Raw genomic sequence first — 8,730 nt, forward strand, 5'->3', positions numbered from 1 at the left:
GGATAAGGAAGAGTGTGGAGATGAAGATAGGAGAAGAGCAGCAGGGGTTTATAAAAGGTAGGGGGATGACAGATGGGATACTCACGCTGAGATAACTATTGGAGAAGAGGTTGGGGGTGCAAGGTGAAATGGCATTGGAATTTCTGAACGTAGAGAAGGTATATGACATTGTCCCGAGAGAGATTGTGATGGCAACACTGAAATGGATGGGAGTGCCAGAAGCAGAAGTCAGGTAGGTGGAAGGAATGTACAAGGGAATGAACAAAGGGAAGAGTATTGGTTGGTCCTAGGATGTCTGAGGAGTTCAGTGTGAACGTCCGTTTGATGCAGGGAAGCGCTCTCAGCCCACTCATGTTTATCATGGTGATTGAGATGGTAAGCAGGAAGGTAACATGAGGAGTAGTTTGGGGGAGGATGTTGTATGCAGACAATCTGGCTGTTGTGGTGGAGAGTGGGCAGAAGATGCAGGAAGTACTGGGGAAGGAGGCATCTGGGAAGCATGGGCTGAAGATGAGTGTGGAGAAGACTCAGGTGATGTGGGTTGTTAAGCAGAGAAAACAAATGAATATCAGGTGAGAGGGGAAGGAGATCTAACAGGGAAAAAGGTTTGAGTATCGGGGAGATAATTGCAAGTACAGAGGATGAGGATAGTAAGGAGTAAAAGAGAGAGACTGTGGTTGAGATGGGAGGATTGTGTGAGGAGTGATATCAGTAAGGAGCTGGTGGTCAAAGACTAGAGAGAGTTGGCTGAGGACAGAGGGAAGCGAAGGAGTATCCTGGTCAAGGCAGGGCAGAAGCTTGTTGCTATTGGACCTCACCCCTTTTTAAAGGGAAGATGAGGAGAAGAAGACAGTTGAGGAAACACAAGACGGACCCCTCCCCCCACCTGGAGTGATGGTTCTGGGGAGCTGGCGTGGCCCTCTGGGTGGCTGCACGAGCTGCAAGCCCGAGGCTACTGCAGGGTGTGTGTCCCCTGTGACCATGGTGAATGGCACCCTTTATTTGGTTGATGCCTCTAGGATTGTACCAAACACAGATGGTTGCTATGTTCATGCCACAACCCCTTACCCCTCCCCATTGCCCCCCAACTCGTCAGGGAGTAATATGCAAATATTTGAAGGAATTGGGCCTTTGCAAGTACAAGCATGAAATTTGGCACATGCGTAGATACGTATCACAGCAACATTTTCAGATATGGAGCCACCTCCAAAGTTACCTCCCGTGATTGTGGTGGCCATTTTCCAATATGGCCAACAGGTATAGAAGGGTTTACTCTGTTAATTATATAAAAATCGTTTTAAGTGAATTTATCTGGCCACAAATACGAATAAAACTGTAATGTCCGGAGGGCAGCGGGACTCGGACAGTCGTGAGGATTCTCGAACACTTTATTGCCCGTCCAGATGCATACTACTACAGACTACCCAGGCTCCACAGACTACAACAGACTACACAACGCCTCAGGCGGCGCAAACTCCTATATCCCGTGCAGGCACGTGACCACTCTAAAACCACTCCTCCACGCCTCCGCCATGCTCCCCGCATCGTGCTCTGCCCCCGCAGGCCCAGTACACCACACTCCTCCCTCCTAAAACTACGATTACAAAATGACCATCATAATAAGAAGCACAATCGGCATAGAATACCATGATATAAAAGCAGAGAGGTACAAAAACGATAATAACCAAAAAGCACAGGCACCTCACACCATATAACGTGTCGATGTGAGCGAGTTGAACTGCAACGGACAGGTTCTCGGAAACTAAGTTGCACGACGAACCCACAAAACCCTGACTACGTTAAAAGATATCAAGAAGCCAGTCGGGAAGCACAGCATCACTACGCAGCAGAAGCGCCCCCAGGCGGCTCATGCTTACACGCCCTTACACGCCCTCTGGCGAGGTCGAGACGACCTCCCGAGCAAACCTCCCCCGGCACCATCAAACGCCCCTGGCCGACAAGGTGGCACATCTCCCCCAGACAGAACCGAATCGGAAAAACATTCCGAGCCTGGAAGCCCCGTTGTCTGGAAGCCCCGTGGCACCAGCGCAGCCGACCTTGGTGAGAACAGAGGTTTGTGCCGCCCGGCGCCAAGCCCGTCTGACCTTGGGTGGTGACGCTGAACAGCGCCGCCGGCTGGGCGCACCATCAATCCCATAACAACCCCACATATCACAATCAGCCGAAATCCCAACGCATGTCCAAACAGCTTCGGTGAGAACAGAGAGTCGCGCTCCAGGGCGCCAGGCACGTCTGACCTTGGCGAAACCAGGAGTGGGGGTAACGCTGAACAGCGAACCAGCCCCGGCTCTGAGCCGATCCCTGATCCCCACACCAAAATCGCGCATCCAACCCAACCGAGAAAACCATGCACGTCCACACGGATGGTCAGCGCAGCCTGGAGACATATCAGTGTCATACAACAAAAAACATTGTCTGCTCCAATGCAACCTTCCCCTCACGTACAGTGCGTCCCCCCCAGTATAAATCCCACACCTGACAGGGTAGCGAACCGTGGGCTGCCCTCGCAGCTGGAGGTCGGCGAGACCTCTTTATTTGCCACGATCACCCCCAAGGCCTTCACATCACATCGATCATATCGGACATCCCATCGATTGATCCCAGCCAAACATATTATGCTCACACGCGAACCGTCGGCATTTATTTTAACAACACTAAATTGCATCACTCGTGCAATGAAAATCAAATACGCAACAAACAGCAACCCATGAATCACATCACGTGTCCGTCTCTCGGTTGTCGTCGCGACGTTGCGATGACCTGCTTGTCGTCGATGGTCGCGATCTGCGAACTTCTTGAACGCGACTGACTCGCTCCAATCCCCCGCTGAAATCGCCTGAACGACACGGGCGCGCATTGTATCATGAGCGCAGCCAAAGCGCGAGAGCTCATCGCAGCTGGCATGGCTCTCGCTGCTCCAGAACCGTACAACATCGCCGCAGGAAGCAATGAACAGCAGCCCACGCTGCATCGTCGCGGCCCCGGTCGCCGGAACCTCGCCCTCGCATCCCGAGGGAGGCCCGGGCCCAAACGGAGGTACGTGCCCCGAAGGAGGCACAGGTGCACCTGGAGGTACGAACTCCGAAACAGGAACTGCGAGCCCCTCCCCTCGCACCACGAGCTGCGGGAGCGCAACCCGCTGACCCTGCTGGGCAACCAAGACGTGTGCCCCGCCAACCGCCGGCAGCGCTTCACCGACATACGTGTGCAATGCGAGGGTAGCACGAGCGGACTCAACTCGACACCCGATCAGTGCCCCGATCATCTCGACCTCCACTGGCATTGATCCTGTCACCGTCGGACCAATTGAAAACAGGTTCAACATCGGCAGCATCTCCCGCTCCGGGTCGCCGGGATCTCTATACCCAGGCTGCAAGACTCGACCCGGGGCGTAAAAGTGTACGCCACGCACAAAACACCGTACCGACAGTAGGTTTCGACCCGGGACGTAAGGGTCGCTTCGCACACCACCATCCATAACCGTTATGATGGGCAATGACTCTCGGCACACACACCGTAGACGTCCCCGAGTGCTCAGACCGCCGTCCGATTGACTGCATTGCAACGCTCGGTCCCAACCCGTGCCGAAGACCGTGCATGCAGCTGTGCGCACCTGGAACATCGCGCTGACCTCCGAATCATCTGCTGCGCACCGACCCTTGAGACCCCAGACATTCCTCAGAGCTCGTGCGACAGCCGACGCCGCGTCTGAGCTGAACTTCATGTCCACGTCCTTCAGCCGTGGCATCGCAGAAACCATTCCCAAGGTTTGCAAAGCAGAAATAAAACGAACTCCGAGCACGGCCGTCGTCCACTCAACGTGACTCGCAGGCGCCGGCGGTACGTCAGGCTGCAGGACCCGACCCGCCCTGAAGCCGTGCGCGCGATAATGAAGTGATACCAAATCACTCAGCAGCCGATAATGTTCCATTGATAGCGAGGTGAGCAAGATCGATTTGCGTTTGCTTTCATTGTCTACAGCATTCGCGTGAAAATAGCAGCCCAACTGTTCAGAAAACAATTCGAAGTCGTCTCCGATGAAGATGGGCACGCGTCCGTGCACCGTGCCCCGACCTTCTGCCATCCTCGAGCCGTCCGTGACGGCGAGATGCCTGGCCCCGAAGCTTGTGCGTGCGGCGCGCGAAACTCGCGATGCGCTTCTCCGGGACCCTCGCCCGGTGTAGACCTCGAACCGCGCGAGGTGCGCTGAGTTACTCGCTGCAGCGATCCAATGGCCCCGGCCAAAACTGCACGTCAATCCGACGTAACCCAGCCACTCTGCACACGCCGATCCGAACAGACTCGTCGCCAATGTAATGTCCGGAGGGCAGCGGGACTCGGACAGTCGTGAGGATTCTCGAACACTGTTTATTGCCCATCCAGATGCACACTACTACAGACTACCCAGGCTCCACAGACTACAACAGACTACACAACACCTCAGGCGACGCGAACTCCTATATCCCGTGCAGGCACGTGACCACTCCAAAACCACTCCTCCACGCCTCCGCCATGCTCCCCGCATCGTGCCCTGCCTCCGCAGGCCCAGTACACCACAAAAACAATGAAACAAAGCTTCTATATATCATCATATATAATCATAATATTTTGTTGTATTTCTTTATCTTTGTTATTTTGTATATTATTAAATAATAAGTTATGATTTATAGAGTAATCGTTTTTTGAAAACTGTATGGGCAGTTATCCAATCATTAAGAACTTGAGCTGTAGCAGAGGTAATCTTTTTATCTACCGCTAAGACAATTTGGAAACACATAATTACAGCAATTATACATATAATTAATTATCCACATCTGCTGGGGGTAAAGAACAGAATAACCCATGAATGGAAAAGTATAGGTGCCAATTTTGGGCTATTTCAATGTACACGTTTGAATTATTTATGAACTATTACTCACCAAAAAAGCAACAAAGTAATCAAATAAATTATAAAATACAATAAACTGAATTCAAATTGGCTAACCCTGTATCAGGGTGCTGGGTTCTGGGGATCCTGTGACAGAGCAATACCATACGATTAGGGTACCCGGTAATCGTGGCACTCAGATCTTTGACATAGGGCTAACAGAAACCAATAATATGAAACAATTCCTTTATTACAGGAAGTTATTACTTATTAACGCATGCTTCAAGTTCTATGAATGCCAAATTGCCTTTCGCATGCACTCCGATTTTCGTAGCAAACACGTCAAAATACGTCCTGCTTGCAGCATAGACCAAAGGGGATTTCACAGCAAAAATACGGTTCCATCTTCAAACATCACAATTTACACCATTACACGCACATAGTGCGGTACATGGCAAAGCTGCCTTTATACATTTGCAACGGCTAACACACCCCATTTCTACACCCACAGCGAATAAGCTCTCTGGCTGAGGTGCTAACTTCAAGCAGCTCGGTCAAAAAGGGTTTCCAGTTCGCTGGATTCCACCAACCCCACTTCTCAGGAGAAGGTAAATCCATGATGGCATGCAGTGACTTCCCCCAACAAAATCCACCCTGGTAAATAGTTCTTCTGACATGTTGTTCTTGGGCTGCCCTTGTGGGAGGAATCGCATCCAGAGCTCTCCCTTTCTTTGTTTACAGTTCCTGGTGTGCCTCATCAATTGTTTCGGCATTGCTTGTGCGGTCATACAAGTAAATTGTAAACTTTTCAAGCATTTTGAAGTGGTTATCGGATAGGTCATCAGGTCCTTTAGAGTGTGCTAGAAAAGTATCTGTCACTTCTTCACATAACCTCCACGTCTCCCATGCAGTTCTCTTGCCATGAGTATAGAATGATGAAGCTGTATCACATCCTGTGTAGGCATGGAAGAATGGCAGTGCTTCAGATTTCAATGGTCCAAGGCACGTAATGATTTCATGGACAGGAATATATCTGAATGACTTTGCTGTTCCAAACACAATCCATATCTTGGGTATTGAAAGTTCAGCCCCTGCAGCCACAGCTAAAACAACAACATCTGTATCCACTGTGCGGATAGCGATGTGCTTGTAGCCCTGTCGTACTGCGTCTGCAAGGAGGAGGACTATCCTCGTATCAGCTTCCTCATGATCACACGGGGATAGAAAGCTGATATCCCGTTCCCTATTGCAGACGACACTGCGCCCATCGGTGCTTATAATTTCTTTCTCCGTGGAATGTTGTGCAACGTATCCGACCAAGAACGTAAACAGCTCTTTCTTATTCTCGTCAATTCTTAGGAATTCCTGCCAATTTCCTGGTAGACGTACGTGTGCAGCAACCCTGCGCCGGACTCCTTTACCACGTTTCATCCTTGTCTGGGCCTTCAGACTATTATCCAGGTAATGATCCCATACGATGTCTAAGCGACTCACATTTTGGAGTTGGCGATTCAAATATGGAATGAATACCTTCAAGGCATAATCCTCAAATGTAGTAATTGCAATTGGCTTTAGGATATTCACCATTGCAGCACCATCAATAATGATAACATCAAAGTTTGGTGTGTCACAGGTAACTTCAATGCTTTTCTCAAGACACTGCAAGAGATCGGACTTGCTTCCTTGCCGCAGCTTACCTAAAAAGGACAGGCTGGTGGACATGCCTGATTTTCATGTTGAAAGAACTCACTTAGGTTTCCATCTCGAGACTGGCAAGCAATATACAGCCTTGAAAAAAGGGAGCAATCACTCTTGAGAGATGACAGTTGTGCGCTTGCTTTAGATTTTTCTCTGGGAGATGGTCGGCTGAACAGAGACAATTTGTGGAACTGAGTTTAATTGACATTCAGGCTCAAATGAACCCGACAACTTTATTTGTTGGTCATTCATATCTCTTCTGACGATTTTTGCAGCTCTGGACAAGCATATTGCTTCTTTGTCATAATCTTCAATTTCACAGGCTTTCCGCTGGGCAGACCCAATGTCCTCATCGAACGCCAGCAAAATATCCCTCCCTTGCCTGCGAGCTGTCATATACGGAAAATGGGAGAGAATCCGATTTTTCAATTTTGTACTGTGAGGTCGACCTTCATTTGGTAGTCCCAGTTGTTCTAATCTTCTACTATAGAGTTTGATTAGATCCGCAAGCTTGAATACTGGTGCCACTTCTTCCTCCATCTGTGCTTCTTCAATGTATGTTATAAGTTCAGCAAGGGCAATACCATGACGTATTTCATCTTTGCTCTTTTCTTTTATTTCTTTCTGTTTTTCAGCTGCTCTGTTGTACAAACCAACAAGACACTTTGAATGATATTTGGCCTCTTGTGCGACAAGATCCCCAGCACTTGATTGCGTAAGAAGTTTTTCGTCTTACAGGTCTATTGCACATCTTCGAACACGGCTATCGAGACGAAATGTAGAGGCTTCACGGAGAGGTTCTTGTAGTGAAGGGTTCTCACAGAAAAAAAAACAAAGGTTCTTCGCAGCTTTACCCGGGATGCTACTTCGTCGCATGAGCATCTTGTTTGAAGATGGCTGCGGTTCCCCCTCTTGCTCTGAAGATGCATACCTCTTCTGTGCTCTACTAAGTTTTGTACAATTAAACTTCATGTAACATGATTTATGCTACTTTGCATGGTGTTCTGCAAGAGTCTTCTCTATCCCAGATCCTTCATCAAGGTTCCCTAAATCTATGGGGATGGGCAGCTCACCAATTTCACTGAAACTAATGAAATTCCTTGCTAATGTGGAATACCCTTGACCAGCACTCGGTCTTTTAGATTGGGCAGGACATTGTAAAATTTCTGGGGATATCTGCTGACAAAGTACACAAATATTCCAGTCAATTTCTTTTGGTGTTTCTTCACTTGCACTAATAGAAGTCATTGGGTCGAACAGTTCATGGCTTTTAGTAGACTTCAATTATGTGTATATCTTCTAATCTTCACACATCTGCAACTGTACAAAAATAAATTAGAAAACTGTTTAAATACTTCATGCATTAAAACGTATTAAAAATTCCGAACCAAATTCTCAGAGACTGTATCCAGTTGTTCACACAGTCACATGAAATATAATGCAACTCAAAGATATCGAACACAAATTCAAAGATCTACGGCCGTAATGTTAATAATAGCTCAGGTTGCATATCCCAGATGTAAAACAATTCAAAACACAATAAAAAATTTCATTACCAAAGACTATTTGGCCATCTGGAATCACATATATTATATATAGTATAAAATTTTGTCCACCATCTTGGAAAATGGCGGCTGCAGCAAGGGGAGGCAACTTTTCTGGTGGCTCCATATCTGAAATTAATTGCATGACATAACTCTACCAACGTGCAAAATTCCATGCTTGTACGTAAAATAGCCCAATTCTCTCAAATATCTGCCCCACTACACCCTGCCCCCTAGCACAATGAGATGTAATGGTAGCTTGTCCACGCTGGCACTCCCCGCTCGGCACACTGCCATGAGCAGCACCACGATCTGCTGACAGGATCTGAGACACCAAGACGAGGGTAGGAAGACAGGCAGGCAACAGCGACGGTAAGCCAGGCAGGAAAAACCAGCTCATGAAAGAGCTATGCCAGCCACTCTTGAAAGAACTAAACCAGGAGAAAAGACGTGCGATAAGAGGCATGATATGGTTATTCATGCCTGTAACTCCACCAGTCTTCTCTTGTTGATTCATTTGGATCGGCCTTGATTGGTTGGTTAATTCAGGGTGTCAGCACTTTCTGATTCGATCGATAGGTCGCCCTGATTGGTAGTATC

At 48.5% G+C, this 8,730-nt stretch overlaps 1 long non-coding RNA gene across 2 annotated transcripts in view; it reads left to right on the top strand.

Moving 5' to 3' along the window:
• LOC147032743 (uncharacterized) overlaps positions 1–8,131 on the top strand; it is an 83,669-nt gene extending 75,538 nt beyond the window's left edge. For both annotated transcript variants that reach the window (XR_015055342.1, XR_015055343.1), the window contains 2 exons: positions 5,400–5,496; positions 7,222–8,131. This is a non-coding gene — a long non-coding RNA (uncharacterized LOC147032743). The remainder of the gene's footprint in view (positions 1–5,399; positions 5,497–7,221) is intronic.
• The last annotated feature ends 599 nt before the right edge of the window (positions 8,132–8,730 follow it).

This window comes from Eptatretus burgeri, chromosome 2 (genome assembly GCF_056783735.1).
Source record: "Eptatretus burgeri isolate ZD-2024b chromosome 2, Ebu_testis_v1, whole genome shotgun sequence".
Lineage (NCBI taxonomy): Eukaryota > Metazoa > Chordata > Myxini > Myxiniformes > Myxinidae > Eptatretus > Eptatretus burgeri.